General features: G+C 36.6%; 1 protein-coding gene across 3 annotated transcripts in view; it reads left to right on the top strand.

The window, feature by feature from the left end:
• LOC109612410 (potassium voltage-gated channel subfamily H member 8) overlaps nucleotides 1-19375 on the top strand; it is a 1874382-nt gene that overhangs the window by 357410 nt on the left and 1497597 nt on the right. Inside the window, exon 1 of one of the 3 annotated variants that reach the window (XM_059127162.1) lies at nucleotides 15786-19371. The exons of the other annotated variants lie outside the window; for them this stretch is intronic. The gene's annotated coding sequence lies outside the window, so the exon portion shown is untranslated. Of the gene's footprint in view, nucleotides 1-15785; nucleotides 19372-19375 lie in introns of those variants that run through there. 3 annotated transcript variants of the gene reach the window in all.

Raw genomic sequence — 19375 nt, 5'->3', positions numbered from 1 at the left:
TCGTTCTTATTGTTTGTGTTGAATTCTACGTTCTACGTTGTTCTCTTTCACTTACTGTGGTGAGTTTTTTTCAGTTCAGGTAGTTTCACCCGCCTGTTTCAACGTAGACAATGCAGATTCTATAATCATATTTCTCATAAGTACATTTCACTCTTTCACGTCACAGCACTTTAGTCCAATAGAGATTGACTTATTTTTAACTTCTGTACTTGTTTTATAGTCTAGTCTGGGTATGACAACATTAAATGGTTTGTTTTTTTTGTGATCACGTGTGAAGTATTTATAGTATTTATACCCTACACCACAAGGTGGTCAGGGTATTATGTCTTTGTGCATTTGTTTGTAACAGGCAGAAGGAAACGTGATAGACCCATAGTTCCTTTTGATGATCTGCATAGAATCACATTCTGAGTCGATTTATGCATGTCCGTCCGTCCGTCTGTCCGTCCGTCTGTCCGTCCGTCCGTCTGTCCGTCCGTCTGTCCATGTATTTTTGTAAACAAAGTACAGGTCGCCTTTATTGCCCGATCCAGATGAAATTTTGCACAGATTATTTGTTTGGCCCAAGGACGAACCCTATTGAAATTGGAGATAATCGGTCAAAATTCAGATATAGCTCCCATATATATCTTTTATCTTGCACTTTATCTTATTGTGCACCAAACTGAAAATATATATGCCAAATTTGATCGAAATCGGTTCAGATATAGCTATAGCTCCCATATATATTGTTCATCCGATTTGTTATATTTGTTCACCGCCGCCGTAATATGCACTCTGCAACAACAATATTTGGGGAAATATATCAAATACAACTCAGAAATACATTTGCTAAATTTTATCGAGATCGGTTCAGATTTGGATATAGCTCCCATATATAACTTCGTCCGATTTACCTTTTATTGTGCACCAAACGTCTAATATTTGTCCAAATGGGATGGAATTTGGCATTTACGATCGAATTGAGTCCAGAAGCTAGTATGTCAAATTTGGTGAAGATCGCTTCAGATATAGCTATAGCTTCCATATATATTATTCGTCCGATTTGTTATATTTGTTACCCACAACCGTAATATGCACTCCGTAACAACGAGATTTAGGGAAATATATCAAATACAGTTCAGAAATATATTTGCCAAATTTTATCGAGATCGGTTCAGATTTGGATATAGCTCCCATATATATCTTTATGCAATTTCAAATTAATTGTGCACCAAATGGGCAATACAATTCCGAATTTAAAAGATACAAATGCTTCGCAAATTTAGTCCTTGGAACTTTAAATTATAATTATAATCATAGCGTGTATGATTGCATTCTCTCATAAAAACTTTCAATTGTTATGTGGAACTCTACTAAATTAGCAAAGTGGTGTAGGGTATCATAAAGTCGGCCCCACCCGACTTTAAGACTTTCTTTACTGGTTTTTCCTGCAAAATAGCAATCACTTTGCTATTTGTTGTTATCATATCACATAAAATTTTTAAAGTTGATATCTTATTAACTGAGAAGTCATGTATCTTTCTATCATTAAGCAATGATAATATCACTTTAATGGGTGAAGTTTTAATATTTTGGCCGCTCAGGGACTGTTGGCTGTCCATGGCAGTTATTGGATTGCCATCATAATTATCAAAGAGTTATTTCTGCAATCCGGTCTCAAATATTCTAAAACTAAGTAAATTATTGGTGACGACACTGGCCCCTGCTGAACCTAATCGAACTTCAAAGTGAGAAAATACGTCGTCATTAAATAATGCGAGTATAGTGTGTGCTCTGTAACATGCCGTTTCGGCTCCAGAGTGAATACAACTGACGGACACACGAATATATATTCATTGGTGTATCAAAATGAATATTTCGATACCCAATAATATACCATTCATACTATATATGGTGGAGGGTATAAAAGCCATACGTCAGAGGGGCTCCGCAAATGGGAATGAAACGCCGCGGTTTATCCGACAAACCGTACCATATACATTTTAAAGAATAATTAAGGACCAAACCAAGGGTCATTAAAAAAAAGAAGAAGGGATGTGGTGAAATCCCTGATCCCTGTTTTTAAGGATAACCTAGTATATAACCTCATCATTACGGATAAAAAAGTAGGATTAGGAAAAGAGACCGATTCATATTAAAAAGTTAAAATAAAGGAAGTATGACCGAAGTGCATGCCCGAGCAAGAATTTAGGGGCTATGAGGAAATGAACTAACATGCCAAAAAAGTAAGCGCCCTAAACTTCCAATTTTGAAAAACTCCCAACGATGCATGGAATGAAAGGGGTAGACATTGAGTTCGAAGAAATTGATAAAAAGAGTAAATTTCAAACGAGTATACGTAAAATAGATGTTCTAAAAAAAGAATAAATGGACGTCGAGCTGAAACAAATTTAAATACAATGCTTTAGTGGACAAGTGGTAGTGGAGTTTGTTATATGATCTATTTAAAAATATGATAGAAGAAAGCGAGTCTTGCTTAGGCTTTCGCAATTAGCAGATGTACAAACTAACAGCTATAGACGTTGCTTACTAGTTAAAAATAGAATCCTAAGCGTTATCTGACCCATTGTTTGGATGATGAAGTCTTATCTAAAATACCTAAAACCTAAGACGAAACCGGTGGACGCCGTTACAACTCCCTAAGCGACCAAAATAATAAAATTTCACCCATTAAAGTGATATTATCATTGCATAACGATAGAAAGATACATGACTTCTCAGTTAATAAAATATCAACTTTAAAAATTTTAAAGCCTTTGAACTAGCCTTTAGATTTGTTTACAATAATAGTAAAAAATGAATTATTCCAACTTAAATAAAATATATTGGAACTATAGAAGTATTCGTTTCTAACCATGATTAATGATTGTTCTTTATCTGGGACCTGGGTAAATGAAAATTATGGTTTTAAAATACCCAACTACAAATATGTTAAGAAAGACAGAGTTGTATAAACTCCCGGAGGAGTTGCCAAAGTCATTAAAAATTATATTGAGTTTAAAATTGACCAAAGTATTACAACCCAAGCAATTGAAAGCATACGCATATAATTAAAGCTAAATGATTTGCAATCACTTAAGTTGTAAAGCATATACTTTCCTGGTGGTATGAATAGTAGCACATTTCGCAGCTTATTTAAATCCGATTTATTTAAAATCTTAAACAACGATGATAAATATATTTTCTGTGGGGATTTGAATTCTAGTAATTGTAATTGTCTGCGTGCAAATGTCTGGGGTAATATTTCACACGATGTAAATCCACTTTACCCTTTTTTCCATAACATTTTCGAATAGTCGTACTCATATTCCTGCTACCTACTACCATCTTTCGATTTAATTCTAACAAACATGCCAATACTTTTATCAAATCCAAACGTCATCAATTGTCTTTCATCCGATCATCTTCCCGTTCAAATTAGACGCTCTGGTTGTCCTTCTCGGTCAAGTAATTACAAGTATATTTTTGTGCCGATTGGAAAATGCTTATAAACATTCTATCAATTCGAAGTTTCAACACACGCATTTACGATTTGATATACCTGCAGACATCGACGATTACGTTGACCTCTTCACAAGTACATTGCTAGAATGAGTTAGAATATATGCTCCTCAATTTTCTCTAAACAGCAAGTAATGTAAACTTCCTAATTATTGTCTTAACTTCATCAACATAAAAAGTAAGTTTCGCATAGACTGGATACTACAGCCTATTACAGAAAATTGTCTGTGCAGATCTACGTCTTCGTATAGGGCCCATATAACTGTACCTCTCTATATTTTTTTGATGATTTTAAAGACATTATTCACAGGAATGATTTCAAATTTCTTATTTGTAGTTCGTAATGGATACTACAGCCTAAGACAGAAACTTGTTTGTATAGGTCCAAGTCTTCGTATAGCCTCCACATAACGGACTCCCGATATTCGGTATTATGATGATTTTAGCAACATTATTCACCGGAATTGTTTCAAATCGGCTATTTGAAGTTCGTAATAGATACTGCAGCCTAAAACAGAAAATTGTCTTGCAGGTCCAGGTCTTCGTATAGCCCCCATATAACAGTATCTGCCCATATTCGGTACTACAACTACTACATTAAATTCTTGTTCTATGGTAGTGCAAGAACCAATTTTCAGAGAATAGTGTATTGCCAGCAACGGGACATTGATTATTTGTTATGTTTCCAGATGTTTACAACAACAGGTTTACTAGCAAACTTGCATAGAGGAGCTTCGTTCTTATTGTTTGTGTTGAATTCTACGTTCTACGTTGTTCTCTTTCACTTACTGTGGTGAGTTTTTTTCAGTTCAGGTAGTTTCACCCGCCTGTTTCAACGTAGACAATGCAGATTCTATAATCATATTTCTCGTAAGTACATTTCACTCTTTCACGTCACAGCACTTTAGTCCAATAGAGATTGACTTATTTTTAACTTCTGTGCTTGTTTTATAGTCTAGTCTGGGTATGACAACATTAAATGGTTTGTTTTTTTTGTGATCACGTGTGAAGTATTTATAGTATTTATACCCTACACCACAAGGTGGTCAGGGTATTATGTCTATGTGCATTTGTTTGTAACAGGCAGAAGGAAACGTGATAGACCCATAGTTCCTTTTGATGATCTGCATAGAATCACATTCTGAGTCGATTTATGCATGTCCGTCCGTCCGTCTGTCCGTCCGTCTGTCCATGTATTTTTGTAAACAAAGTACAGGTCGCCTTTAATGCCAGATCCAGATGAAATTTTGCACAGATTATTTGTTTGGCCCAAGGACGAACCCTATTGAAATTGGAGATAATCGGTCAAAATTCAGATATAGCTCCCATATATATCTTTTATCTTGCACTTTATCTTATTGTGCACCAAACTGAAAATATATATGCCAAATTTGATCGAAATCGGTTCAGATATAGCTATAGCTCCCATATATATTGTTCATCCGATTTGTTATATTTGTTCACCGCCGCCGTAATATGCACTCTGCAACAACAATATTTGGGGAAATATATCAAATACAACTCAGAAATACATTTGCTAAATTTTATCGAGATCGGTTCAGATTTGGATATAGCTCCCATATATAACTTCGTCCGATTTACCTTTTATTGTGCACCAAACGTCTAATATTTGTCCAAATGGGATGGAATTTGGCATTTACGATCGAATTGAGTCCAGAAGCTAGTATGTCAAATTTGGTGAAGATCGCTTCAGATATAGCTATAGCTTCCATATATATTATTCGTCCGATTTGTTATATTTGTTACCCACAACCGTAATATGCACTCCGTAACAACGAGATTTAGGGAAATATATCAAATACAGTTCAGAAATATATTTGCCAAATTTTATCGAGATCGGTTCAGATTTGGATATAGCTCCCATATATATCTTTATGCAATTTCAAATTAATTGTGCACCAAATGGGCAATACAATTCCGAATTTAAAAGATACAAATGCTTCGCAAATTTAGTCCTTGGAACTTTAAATTATAATTATAATCATAGCGTGTATGATTGCATTCTCTCATAAAAACTTTCAATTGTTATGTGGAACTCTACTAAACTAGCAAAGTGGTGTAGGGTATCATAAAGTCGGCCCCACCCGACTTTAAGACTTTCTTTACTGGTTTTTTCCTGCAAAATAGCAATCACTTTGCTATTTGTTGTTATCATATCACATAAAATTTTTAAAGTTGATATCTTATTAACTGAGAAGTCATGTATCTTTCTATCATTAAGCAATGATAATATCACTTTAATGGGTGAAGTTTTAATATTTTGGCCGCTCAGGGACTGTTGGCTGTCCATGGCAGTTATTGGATTGCCATCATAATTATCAAAGAGTTATTTCTGCAATCCGCTCTCAAATATTCTAAAACTAAGTAAATTATTGGTGACGACACTGGCCCCTGCTGAACCTAATCGAACTTCAAAGTGAGAAAATACGTCGTCATTAAATAATGCGAGTATAGTGTGTGCTCTGTAACATGCCGTTTCGGCTCCAGAGTGAATACAACTGACGGACACACGAATATATATTCATTGGTGTATCAAAATGAATATTTCGATACCCAATAATATACCATTCATACTATATATGGTGGAGGGTATAAAAGCCATACGTCAGAGGGGCTCCGCAAATGGGAATGAAACGCCGCGGTTTATCCGACAAACCGTACCATATACATTTTAAAGAATAATTAAGGACCAAACCAAGGGTCATTAAAAAAAAGAAGAAGGGATGTGGTGAAATCCCTGATCCCTGTTTTTAAGGATAACCTAGTATATAACCTCATCATTACGGATAAAAAAGTAGGATTAGGAAATGAGACCGATTCATATTAAAAAGTTAAAATAAAGGAAGTATGACCGAAGTGCATGCCCGAGCAAGAATTTAGGGGCTATGAGGAAATGAACTAACATGCCAAAAAAGTAAGCGCCCTAAACTTCCAATTTTGAAAAACTCCCAACGATGCATGGAATGAAAGGGGTAGACATTGAGTTCGAAGAAATTGATAAAAAGAGTAAATTTCAAACGAGTATACGTAAAATAGATGTTCTAAAAAAAGAATAAATGGACGTCGAGCTGAAACAAATTTAAATACAATGCTTTAGTGGACAAGTGGTAGTGGAGTTTGTTATATGATCTATTTAAAAATATGATAGAAGAAAGCGAGTCTTGCTTAGGCTTTCGCAATTAGCAGATGTACAAACTAACAGCTATAGACGTTGCTTACTAGTTAAAAATAGAATCCTAAGCGTTATCTGACCCATTGTTTGGATGATGAAGTCTTATCTAAAATACCTAAAACCTAAGACGAAACCGGTGGACGCCGTTACAACTCCCTAAGCGACCAAAATAATAAAATTTCACCCATTAAAGTGATATTATCATTGCATAACGATAGAAAGATACATGACTTCTCAGTTAATAAAATATCAACTTTAAAAATTTTAAAGCCTTTGAACTAGCCTTTAGATTTGTTTACAATAATAGTAAAAAATGAATTATTCCAACTTAAATAAAATATATTGGAACTATAGAAGTATTCGTTTCTAACCATGATTAATGATTGTTCTTTATCTGGGACCTGGGTAAATGAAAATTATGGTTTTAAAATACCCAACTACAAATATGTTAAGAAAGACAGAGTTGTATAAACTCCCGGAGGAGTTGCCAAAGTCATTAAAAATTATATTGAGTTTAAAATTGACCAAAGTATTACAACCCAAGCAATTGAAAGCATACGCATATAATTAAAGCTAAATGATTTGCAATCACTTAAGTTGTAAAGCATATACTTTCCTGGTGGTATGAATAGTAGTACATTTCGCAGCTTATTTAAATCCGATTTATTTAAAATCTTAAACAACGATGATAAATATATTTTCTGTGGGGATTTGAATTCTAGTAATTGTAATTGTCTGCGTGCAAATGTCTGGGGTAATATTTCACACGATGTAAATCCACTTTACCCTTTTTTCCATAACATTTTCGAATAGTCGTACTCATATTCCTGCTACCTACTACCATCTTTCGATTTAATTCTAACAAACATGCCAATACTTTTATCAAATCCAAACGTCATCAATTGTCTTTCATCCGATCATCTTCCCGTTCAAATTAGACGCTCTGGTTGTCCTTCTCGGTCAAGTAATTACAAGTATATTTTTGTGCCGATTGGAAAATGCTTATAAACATTCTATCAATTCGAAGTTTCAACACACGCATTTACGATTTGATATACCTGCAGACATCGACGATTACGTTGACCTCTTCACAAGTACATTGCTAGAATGAGTTAGAATATATGCTCCTCAATTTTCTCTAAACAGCAAGTAATGTAAACTTCCTAATTATTGTCTTAACTTCATCAACATAAAAAGTAAGTTTCGCATAGACTGGATACTACAGCCTATTACAGAAAATTGTCTGTGCAGATCTACGTCTTCGTATAGGGCCCATATAACTGTACCTCTCTATATTTTTTTGATGATTTTAAAGACATTATTCACAGGAATGATTTCAAATTTCTTATTTGTAGTTCGTAATGGATACTACAGCCTAAGACAGAAACTTGTTTGTATAGGTCCAAGTCTTCGTATAGCCTCCACATAACGGACTCCCGATATTCGGTATTATGATGATTTTAGCAACATTATTCACCGGAATTGTTTCAAATCGGCTATTTGAAGTTCGTAATAGATACTGCAGCCTAAAACAGAAAATTGTCTTGCAGGTCCAGGTCTTCGTATAGCCCCCATATAACAGTATCTGCCCATATTCGGTACTTTGATGATTTTAGCTACATTATTCACCAGAATGGTATCAAATATAATATTTGAAGTTGGTAATAGATAATACAGCCTAAGACAGAAAATTGTCTGTGCAGGTCCACGTCTTCGTATAGCCCCCATATAACGGTACTGTGGCATTTTGTAAATATTATATATATTTCAAATAATACTAAACGTTAAAAATATCTGTATTAGTACTCTTTTTTTCAACAGTGGAATTCTTAATGCAACAGTGTATAATGATATTATTATATTATTTGTCTAAATACTATAACCCATAATTACATTCTTCATTGCATATTATCATAATTATTTTAGGAATTAATGAAATCGAGATTCTAACAGTAGTTATCATATAGTCGAAGAAACAATGTGTTTGATTTCATTTCTCAAGGGTTAGGTGTCATCGGCCTAACCACATTGCTAATACAATTGGTGACCCCGACGACAGTTTCTAAAAACGTTTAAGAAATGGAACAGGAGGGCACAGCAGCACATTCCCAAGTTTCATCTTCGTCAATGGACCGCAGCACTATCGTTAACAGAGTATCTGTCAAAGTACCACCTTTCTGGCCTGAACAGCCAGAAAAATGGTTTGCCCAAGTCGAGGCTCAATTTGGCATTGCTGGCATAAACTGCAACTTGTCCAAGTTCAACACAGTCGTTGCAGCTGTTGAAAGTGGAGTTTTAACCAAGATATCGGATGCAATCCTCAACCCGCCATAAACAAATAAGTACAGCCACCTGAAATCATGTATCATTGAACGCTACTGCGATAGTGAGCAAAAGAAAATCCAAGCGCCCGACACAACTGCCTAACAAGCTCAAAAGTTTAGCAAAAGGTAAAATTAATGATGATTTTCTTAAAATTCTTTGGTTGCAGAGGTTACCGGCTCAAACATGTGCAACTCTACAAGCCTGTAACGCAGAATTGCACGAGTTAGAAAAGCTCGCTGATAAAATTATTGAAGTATCTGTGTACCGAAATGTGGTCGCGATCGCATACAGCCCACCTGACGGCGAATTCAGCGTCCGTATTCAGCAAATCGAAGAACAGTTGAACCAACTTGTTAGCTTTGTTAGGAGACGTCCTAGCAGCAGATCCGATAGCCTCAGCTTAAAGAGAACGGAAGGACGGTCCGCAAGTAAGTCTACAAGTAAATTCCCACAACAGTGTTGTTATCATAGGACAATCGGTAACGACGTTCAGAAATGTCGACACCCTTGTTCTTATACAACAAAACATTCATAAAACTAATTAAATCGACAGAGTCCGCGGGCGGAGTTGTCGAAGAATTTTTGCAAATCGCTCGCCTCGTCATTTGTGACCACAATACCAGCATCAAGTTTCTAATAGACACCGGCGCAGACGTGTCAGTAATTCCACCCTCTTCAGCCGGCAAGCGCAAAAAACATCTGTCTACGAACTTCTATGCTGCAAATGGATCGCCCATCAAATCGTATGGTCAACGGCGATTACATCTGTCACTTGGTTTGCGCAGGAGTTTCGTGTGGAATTTTTATCTTGCCGACGTCAATTGTGCAATCATCGGCTCAGACTTTTTAAAAACATATGATCTGCTTGTTGACATAAAGAGAGGTAAATTAATTGATCGCAAAACAATGTTAGAAAGCAAAGGAAATTTTGTTCAGCAAAATTCCATTACAATTCTAACACATTCAAGTGATTCAAGGTTTTCGCACATTTTACGTGAGTATGGCGATTTAACCGTATTAAATTCCAATAGAAAACCCGTAGAATCGAAAACTACTCATTTCATCAGTACTTCAGGTGTACCAGTGTTTGCTCGCACAAGACGACTGGTAGGAGAACGACTAGAAGCAACGAAGACAGAATTTCCAATTTTTATGGAGAAGGGCATTTGCAGACCTTCTAAAAGTCAATGGACGAGTCCACTTCATCTTGTAAAGAAAGCGAATGGTGAGTGGAGGCCGTGTGGAGATTATCGGGCACTCAACGCACAGACGGTACCAGATCGGTACCCAATTCCATTCATCCACGACGTTACAAACATTCTTCACGGTAAGCGGGTATTCTCGGCCAGACGAAATTCCAAAAACCGCCATATGAACACCTTTCGGCCTATTCGAGTTTGTGTATATGACGTTTGGACTGCGGAATGCAGCCCAAACATTTCAGCGATACATTGATGAGCTTTTGCGTGGCTTAGATTGTACATTTGCCTATATCGACGATATTTTGGTTGCATTACGTAGCGAGGAGCAACACGAGCGTGACTTGCGTGAAGTATTCGACCGTTTGCGTAAAGGAAATCTGTCCATCAACGCCAGCAAATGCAAAACCGGTCAATCCGAACTAAAATTTTTAGGTCATACAATGACTGGCGACGGCCTCAGGCCTACGAAGGAAAATGTAGAAGCCATATTGAATTTCGGGAAACCAGCGATAACGAGAGATTTAAAAAAGTTTTTGGGATTGATTAATTTCTACCGTCCATTTTTGCCACAGGCTACAAATCACCAGTATGTGTTACAACAGTTGGTCAGTGATAACAGAAAGTGCGACACAACCAGAATTAGTTGGTCTGCTGAAGCCGAAGAGCCTTTAAAGCTTGTAAATCTGAAATAGCCAACGCGGCATTATTATACTACTTGGCTTCATCAAATCGTCGATGGCAGAGCAAACCCCCTTGGTTTTTATTCCAAACGACTGACCGATGCACAACGAAATTATAGTGCCTACGACAGATATCTTACTGCAGTCTATGAAGGTGTTGAGCATTTCAAACACATGTTGGATGGGCGTGAATTTACTATCTTTACCGACCACAAACCACTTATTTTCGCATTTAAGCAAAGTTGTGGAAAAGCTTCGCCGAGGAGAGTGCGGCAACTCGATTATATAAGCCAGTACTCCACCGACATCCAACATATTCGTGGAGCAGACAACAATGTTGCCGATTGGTTGTTTCGAATCAACACGCTCACGACAAATGAAGTTAATTTTGAAATAATGGCTGCCGAGCAAGAGCACGACGAAGAGTTGAAGTCTCTTTTGGAGCCTGGTAAGAGCTCTTCGCTTAATTTAGCTCTTCGCTAATTTAACACAGATAAATTCATGTATTGTAATGTCAATGGTCAACGGGTTCGACCGTACGTTCCACCTAGTCAAAGAGAATTGGTTCTGAGGAAGCTGCACAATTTGTCGCACCCTTGTATTCGTGCTACGCGACGTATAATAATGGACCTGATTGTTTGGCCGGGCAGTGCAAGAGACTTTGCAGCTTTTGTTCGGAAGTGCATACCGTGCCAACAGGTGAAGACTGGACGTCACACCTCAGCTTCTTTTGAACAGTATGCTGCCACAGATAAACGATTCCAGCATATAAATATCGACTTAATTGGACCTCTGCCGACATCAGCTGGTAATCGTTGTTGCCTCACATGCATCGAAAGATTTTCGAGGTGGCCTACAGCAATTCCAATCCCCGATATTTCTGCGCATACGGTTGTAAAAGCTTTCGTTCCAGAGAAAATCACTACAGATCTTGATCGGCAGTTTGAATCGTCTCTGTTTGAACAGCTAACAAAAACGTTTGGCATACGTCATTTGCCCACAACGGCTTACCACCCGCAAGCGAATGGTATGATTGAGAGATGACATCGAACACTAAAGAGTGCCATCAAATGCTACGCCACAAATGATTGGTGTTTCGTTCTTCCACTCGTTCTGCTCGGACTTCGGACAACAGTGAAGCCTGATATTAGTGCCAGCCCAGCCCAAATGCTTTATGGAACACAACTACGATTGCCCGGCGGGTTTTTTGGACAGAGTAGACTGGAAGAGAGCCAAACTGAGTTCGTCAAGAAACCTCGGCAAGCTATGTGTGATTTGGCATTCTAATGCAAAGCCATACATCGATGATGACTTACAAAAATGCAAATATGTTTTCGTCAATACAGACCCCGTTCGGCTACCTTTCGAACCACCGTATGAAGGCCATTTTGAAGTTGATCAGCGGCATAAAAAATACTTCGTATATAGATCGGCTTAAACCAGCACGTTTTATTCTAGAGGAAACACCAAAGGTGAGAATACTCAACACAACTCCTCTGAGCTACTTAAAGAGCAGGGCGATACAAATGAGATCGTCAAAGACCAGAACAACACCAACAACCCTCCACGGTCGGGAAGACGCGTGAAATTTCCTAATTTTAATTATTAACGTAAAAAATAACATGGGGTATTGTGGCATTTTGAAAATATTACAAATATTTCAAATTATACTAAACGTTAAAATTATCTGTGTTAGTACTCTTTGGAATACTTAATGCAACAGTGTAAAATGATATTATTATATTATTTGTGTTAGTGCTATAACCCACAATTACATTCTTCATTGCATATTAACATAATTATTTTAGGAATTAATAAAATGGAGATTCTAACAGTAGTTATCAGATAGTCGAAGAAACAACATGTTTCATTTCATTTCTCAAGGGTTATGTATCATCGGCCTAACTTCATTGCTGATACGCTACAGTACCTTCCGATATTCGGTATTATGATGATGCTGATGATACTACAGCCTAAAACAGAAAATTGTCTGTACAGGTCCACGTCTTTGCATAGCCTCCATATAACGGTACCTCTCGATATTCGGTATTATTATGATTTTAGCAACATTATTCACCGGAATTGTTTCCAATCGGCTATTTGAAGTTCGTAATAGATAATACAGCCTAAGACAAAAAATTGTCTGTGCAGGTCCAGGTCTTCGTATAGCCCACATGTAACAGTATCTGCCCATATTCGTTACATTGATGATTTTTGCGACATAATTCACGGGAATGGTTCAAATTTCGTATTTGAAGTTCATAATAGATACTAAAGTCTAAGACAGAAAATTGTCTGTGCATGTCCACATCTTCGTATACCCTCCATATAACGGTACCTGCCCATATTCGGTATTTTAATGCTTTTAGAAACAATATTCAACGGAATGGTTTCAAATTTAGTACTTGAAGTTCGTAATGGTTATTACAGCCTAAGACAGAAATTGTCTGTACAAGTCCACGTTTCGTATATATCCCATATAGCGGTAGCTCCCGATATTTGGTATCTTAATGATTTTAGCGACATTATTCACAGGAATTGTTTGAAATTTGGAATTTAAAGTGTATAATGGATACTGCCGCCTATTGCAGAAAATTGTCTGTGTTGGTCCACGTCTTCGTATAGCCCCCATATAATAGTACCTCCCGATATTCGGTGTTTTGATGATTTTCGCGACATTATCCACCGGAATTGTTTACAATGTAATATTTGAAGTTAGTAATGTATACTACAGCCTATTGCAGAAAATTGTCTGGGTCCACGTCTTCGTATAGCCGCCATATAACAGTACCTGCCCATATATATATATATATATATATATATATATATATATATATATATATATATATATAAATATATATATATATATATATATATATATATATATATATATATATATATATATATATATATATATATATATATATATATATATATATATATATATATATATATATATATATATATATATATATATATATATATATATATATATATATATACAGGGAGGGCTCTAAAATGACAAGCTTAATATACCCCCATTAAATGGAGTTAGGGCTTTTGAAATGAATCACGTACATTGGTGATAAGAGGCATACAAATGTTATGAACACCAATACAATAACAAATATTCAATTAGCAATGGCCCAATTAAAATATAGCTCAGATTGAAGCCGTCTCAAATTCGGGGACTTTACAAAATATATTGACAGCCTAATACGAGAACATTTCATAATTGGCCGTTCAAGCTAGAATCAAATGACTTTACAGAAAGAATTAAATTGAAGAAAGGGGAATATAATGCAAAAACATCCGGTGCAATGGGTGCTAGCGAAAGTGATAAAAGTCCGTCCGAAGAGATGGAGTTGTAAGTGTTGTTGCTGTAAGTTAGACCTTTCTGTGTAGAGGTCTTAAAAAAAGGATCAACTTGATCCTTACGTGATACTTTACCGAAAAGGACCGCGGACTCCTTTTAATCTTGTAACTTTCAATTGTCAAAATTGAAGTTACTTTATCAAACTTATCAAAAGTTTCACTGCTGCATTTTTACCGAAATAAAAGACGATTATTTTTTTTGAACCGACTTTATTCTTTGGCTGCTGTTATTAATTTTGTTTAGACGCGCTAAGCGTTGCATGGAATGACGAAGTCAACTACCGGAAATATATTTTTTTTTGGTATATTTAAATAATTAATAGGAATTGAATGTTGGGAAAATATTTAGGGCAGACGAATGTCTGCAATGCAGTTTCATTGGAATTTATGAGTTTGGAATGATTTGTTAAGAAAAAAACTATATTTTATTGGGCTAACAACTTATTATGTGTTAACTTGTATAACCACATTACAGCTTTTTAACAATGCCAGTCAATAAATTATGCCCATTGGATCACGTGGGCGAGAAAGCGGAAGTATATCCAGAGAGGAAATAAAAGGATGAAATAAAACAAAAGTGAGTCAGCCCGTTATATGGGTGACCATACCAAAAAGGGTACCTGTTTGGACAACTTTATACTGCAAGGATTGTTATCTATTGCAAATCTTAAATGCCAAGTTTTAAAAAATGTGACAAGAATTATCAAAATACCGAATATCAGCATTATATGGCGGCTATAGGAAAACGTGGTCCTAGATATTCAATGTTCTGCCACTGGAGCGAAAACACTTTAAGAACAACAAATACCAATTTTTAGACGAATCCGTGGATAATGTAACAAGTAAAAAAGCTGTAAGTTCGGCCGGGCCGAACTTTTAATACCCTCCACCATTTGGTACAAATTTGGCAATTTCCAAAAAAAAAAAAAAACCATTAAAAATTCTAAAATCTTAAAAATACCGAATGCTTATACGACGACGTGGGCCTGCATAGGCAACTTTTGTCATAAATTATTACAATATTTAAATGCGAAACTTGAAGAAAAATCTGTTTATAATGTAGCTAAAATCGTCAAAATACCGAATATGGGGGGTACCGTTATATGGGGGCTATACGAAGACGTGGACCTGCACAGACAATTTTCTGGCATGGGCTGAAGTATCCATTACGAACTTCACATGCGAAATTTGAAAGAATCCTTGTAAATAATGTCGCTAAAATCATTAAAATACCGAATATCGGGGGGTACCGTTATATGGGGGCTATATGAAGACGTGGATCTACATGGCTCATTTTTTGACTTTGGATGAAGTATCCATTACGAACTTCAAATACCAAATTTGAAACGATTCCGGTAAACAATGTCGCTAAAATTATCAAAATACCGAATATCGGGAGGTACCGTTATATGGGGGCCATATGAAGACGTGGACCTGCACAGATAATTTTCTGTCTTAGGCTGTAGTATCCATTACGAACTTCAAATACCAATAATTCCGGTGAATAATGTCGCTAAAATCATCAAAATACCGAATATCGGGAGGTACCGTTATATGGGGGCTATATGATAACTTGGACCTACATGGCCCATTTACGAACTTAACCTGCCTACTGGGAAAATATACATGTGCAAAATTTTAGTCTTCTATCTCAATTTGTTCGAAAGATAGCGTGATTACAACAGACAGACGGACATGGCTAAATCGTCTTAGAATTTTACGCTGATCAAGAATATATATACTTTGTTGGGTCTGACATGAATATTTCGAGGAGTTACAAACGGAATGACAAAATTAATATACCCTCCATAGTATGGTGGAGGGTATAAAAACAAATCATGAAAATACCGAATATGGGGAGGTACCGTTATATGGAGGCTATACGAAAATATGGACCTACACACACTATATTTGGGGGCTATATATAGGAGGGAAGCAATACATTTAATCAATTTGACTATTATAATGTTGTTAAAAATGCATAATACAATACTATAGCCCAGCAATGAGAACCAAGTCATCTAGTTTTATATATCTATGAGATGGATATTTTCCATTTTTAACAGAGCAAAGAGACGTTAGGAAAGGATGCGTCTACAAATAATTATGAATTATCCAAACTGATTGATGTAAGCCTTCATGCAGGCTCAAGAGTCAGATTTAGACATTTATATAAATTTTATCATTAAGTGGTTTAGGCGATACATTTTTATGTTTTTATATCCCGATGAAATGTGCAAAGATCGTAAGAGAATACGTGATGGTAACACTTTATGCCGCTAGAATAGCATTTATAATGAAAGATATTGTCTAACAAAAATGCACTCAGCAGGTGGGTTTAATCGCACAATAGAATTAGAACCTCTTGGAATGAACTTGAAAAATTTCAAAAAAAAAAAAAACTTCCGGAAACTACCACTTAAATGAAAACTGTTATATGAAGACTATACAAATGCGTGGATCTGCTTACGAAAGTTTTTAGAACCTACATATAATTTCTTTGTCTTAGGCTATAGTACCTTAAATATGAAATTTGTTACAATTCCGGTGAATAATGTTGCTGAAATCATCAATATACCGACTATCGGGAGGTTCCGTTATGTGAAAGTTATACGACGACGTGGACTTGCATACACAAATATTTGTCATAGGCTGTAGTACCCATTACGAACTTCAAATACGAAATTTGAAATGATTCCGAAAATTAATATCGCTAAAATCAGGAAAATACCGAATATCGGGAGGTACCGTTATATGGGGGCTATACGAAAATGTGGACCGACATGGCCCATTTACGCACGTAACCTGGTACTGGTAAACTATGCAAGCATGCAAAATTTTAGCCTTCTATTTCAATTCCTTCGAAAGATAGCGTGATAACAACTGACAGAGAGACAGATATCGCTAGATCGTCTTAGAATTTTACGCTCCAGAATATATATATACTTCGTAGGGTCTATTATAAATATTTCGGGCAGTTACAAACGAAATGACATACTTAATATACCATATATTAATATCAGGTGAGTGAGTACGTTATATGGGGGGACATATCAAAAAGGGTACCCATTTAGACATCTTTATAGTACAAGTCTTAAAAGCCAAATTTGAAAAAATTCCGTGAGTAAATGTGACAAAGATTATCAGAAAACCGAATATCAGTATGGCGGCTATAAGAAAACATGGGTATAGATATTCAATCTGCTGTTGCTGTAGCGGAAACCATTCAGAACTACAAATACCAATTTTTAGACGAATACGTGGATAATGTGACCAAAATCATCAAAATACCGAATATCGTGAGGTATCGTTATAGGGACCAATACATATAATGTTCTGCCACCGAAACCCATTATGACTTACAAATACCAATTTTTAGACGAATTTGTGGAAAATGTGGTACAATCTTGAAAATATTCAATATCGGAAGGTACCGTTATATGGGGGCTATACGAAAATATGTGCCTATACATACAATGTTCCTCCACCGGAACTATATAGTGGTACCTTCCTATATAGCGGTACCTTCCCACGAATATGTCTAAAAATTGGTATTTGTGGGTCATAATTGGTTCTAGTGATTCCATTCCCCTAAGGTGGAGGATATTAAAAGTTCGGCCCGGCAAACTTAATGTTTTCTTACTTGTTTATTTTATTTATTTCAACTTGGTTTTTATACCCTCCACCATAGTATGGAGGGTATATTAAGTTTGTCATTCCGTTTTTAACATTTTAGACCCCACAAAGTATATATATTCTTGATCAGCATAAAATTATATGTCGATTTATCAATGTTCGCTAGTCTTTCCGTCTGTCCGTCTGTGGAAATCACTAGCTTCCGAACGAAGTGAAGTATGTTGATAAAATTTTACTCAAATATGTACTATGTCTGCAGGACTTTTGGTATTGAAAATGGGCCATGTAGGTCCACGTCTTCGTATAGCCCCCATATAACGGTACCTTCCGATATGCGGTATTTTGACGATTCTAGCGACATTTTTTTACCGGAATTGCTTCAAAATTAATAATTAAAGTTCGTAATAGATGCTGAGGCTGAAGACAGAAAATAGGCCATGTGGGTCCACGTTATATTGGGGCTATACGAAATTTTTCAATAATTTATAAGTTTTATTTCACTAGATTTTAAGTTTTTGATTAAAATATTTTTACATTGAGTAGTTTGTAGGTTTTATGAAGTAAGTTTTACAATTTTTACACCTTTTTGTTGTATGTTCTTGTTTTGTAAAGATTCTTCTTGTATGTTAAATTTTCACTGATTTTTTTTGTTTGTAATAGTTATTAATTTTGCTTTTTTCTTTTCTGGGGGTAAGCTTGTCTTCGCGACGGTAATTACATGAAAACTGATTGATGTCCAATTTGCGTCGTCACAGCAAACCAGTTTTTGGCCAGCAAGGGCGTAATACGTGAAACATCTCGTGGGGTCTTCTAGGATGGGGTCTGCATTTACCTACAGACTCCAAGTGCTGTTTGTGCGGCGGGGCGAAACGTTGAAGGTGGTGAATCGCTCCCCTTTGTAAACTCGCGACTGCAGACCCAGTCGACGGAACGCGGCATACGAAATCTTAGATATCGTCGCATATTGGCTAATGATGGCTCGTAGCGTACTAAAACCCTCCATGCCCTCGGCCGTTTTGCGTACCATCGCTGTTGGTACAAAAACCAAATCCCATGCGAAGGCTGGGGTGGTGACGGCTTCTATGTTGAGGGATACATCGTCCAATTAAGACGCCCCGTGCAATAGGGTATGGTGGCGGTCGTTGCATCTCCGGCAACCAGTTAATGACGGACAGTCGGGGGCCAAATGACTTCTCGCCAGGCAATTTCTTCAATACCCCCGACGGTCCACGGTCTCATACCGCTGGAAGGGCGTCTGCCGGCGGAACCTCTCACAAGCACCGAGGACATGGTCATCTTGGCAGACCCCACAAGAATATTGCCAGTAACTGGATCTCTCATAGCGTGACCGTATGGGTCTATTGGCGCTTCTTGGTGATCGACGGGAAGGTGAAGCTGGGTTACCCATGTGCTGGGCAAGTCCATGTGCGGAGCACCAGGAGGAATAAATTTCCAAGTAA

Source organism: Musca domestica, unplaced genomic scaffold (genome assembly GCF_030504385.1).
Source record: "Musca domestica strain aabys unplaced genomic scaffold, Musca_domestica.polishedcontigs.V.1.1 10, whole genome shotgun sequence".
In the NCBI taxonomy this organism is placed as follows: Eukaryota; Metazoa; Arthropoda; class Insecta; order Diptera; family Muscidae; genus Musca; species Musca domestica.
The sequence above is the reverse complement of the archived record's forward strand: the minus strand, read 5'-3'. Positions and strand labels throughout refer to the sequence as shown.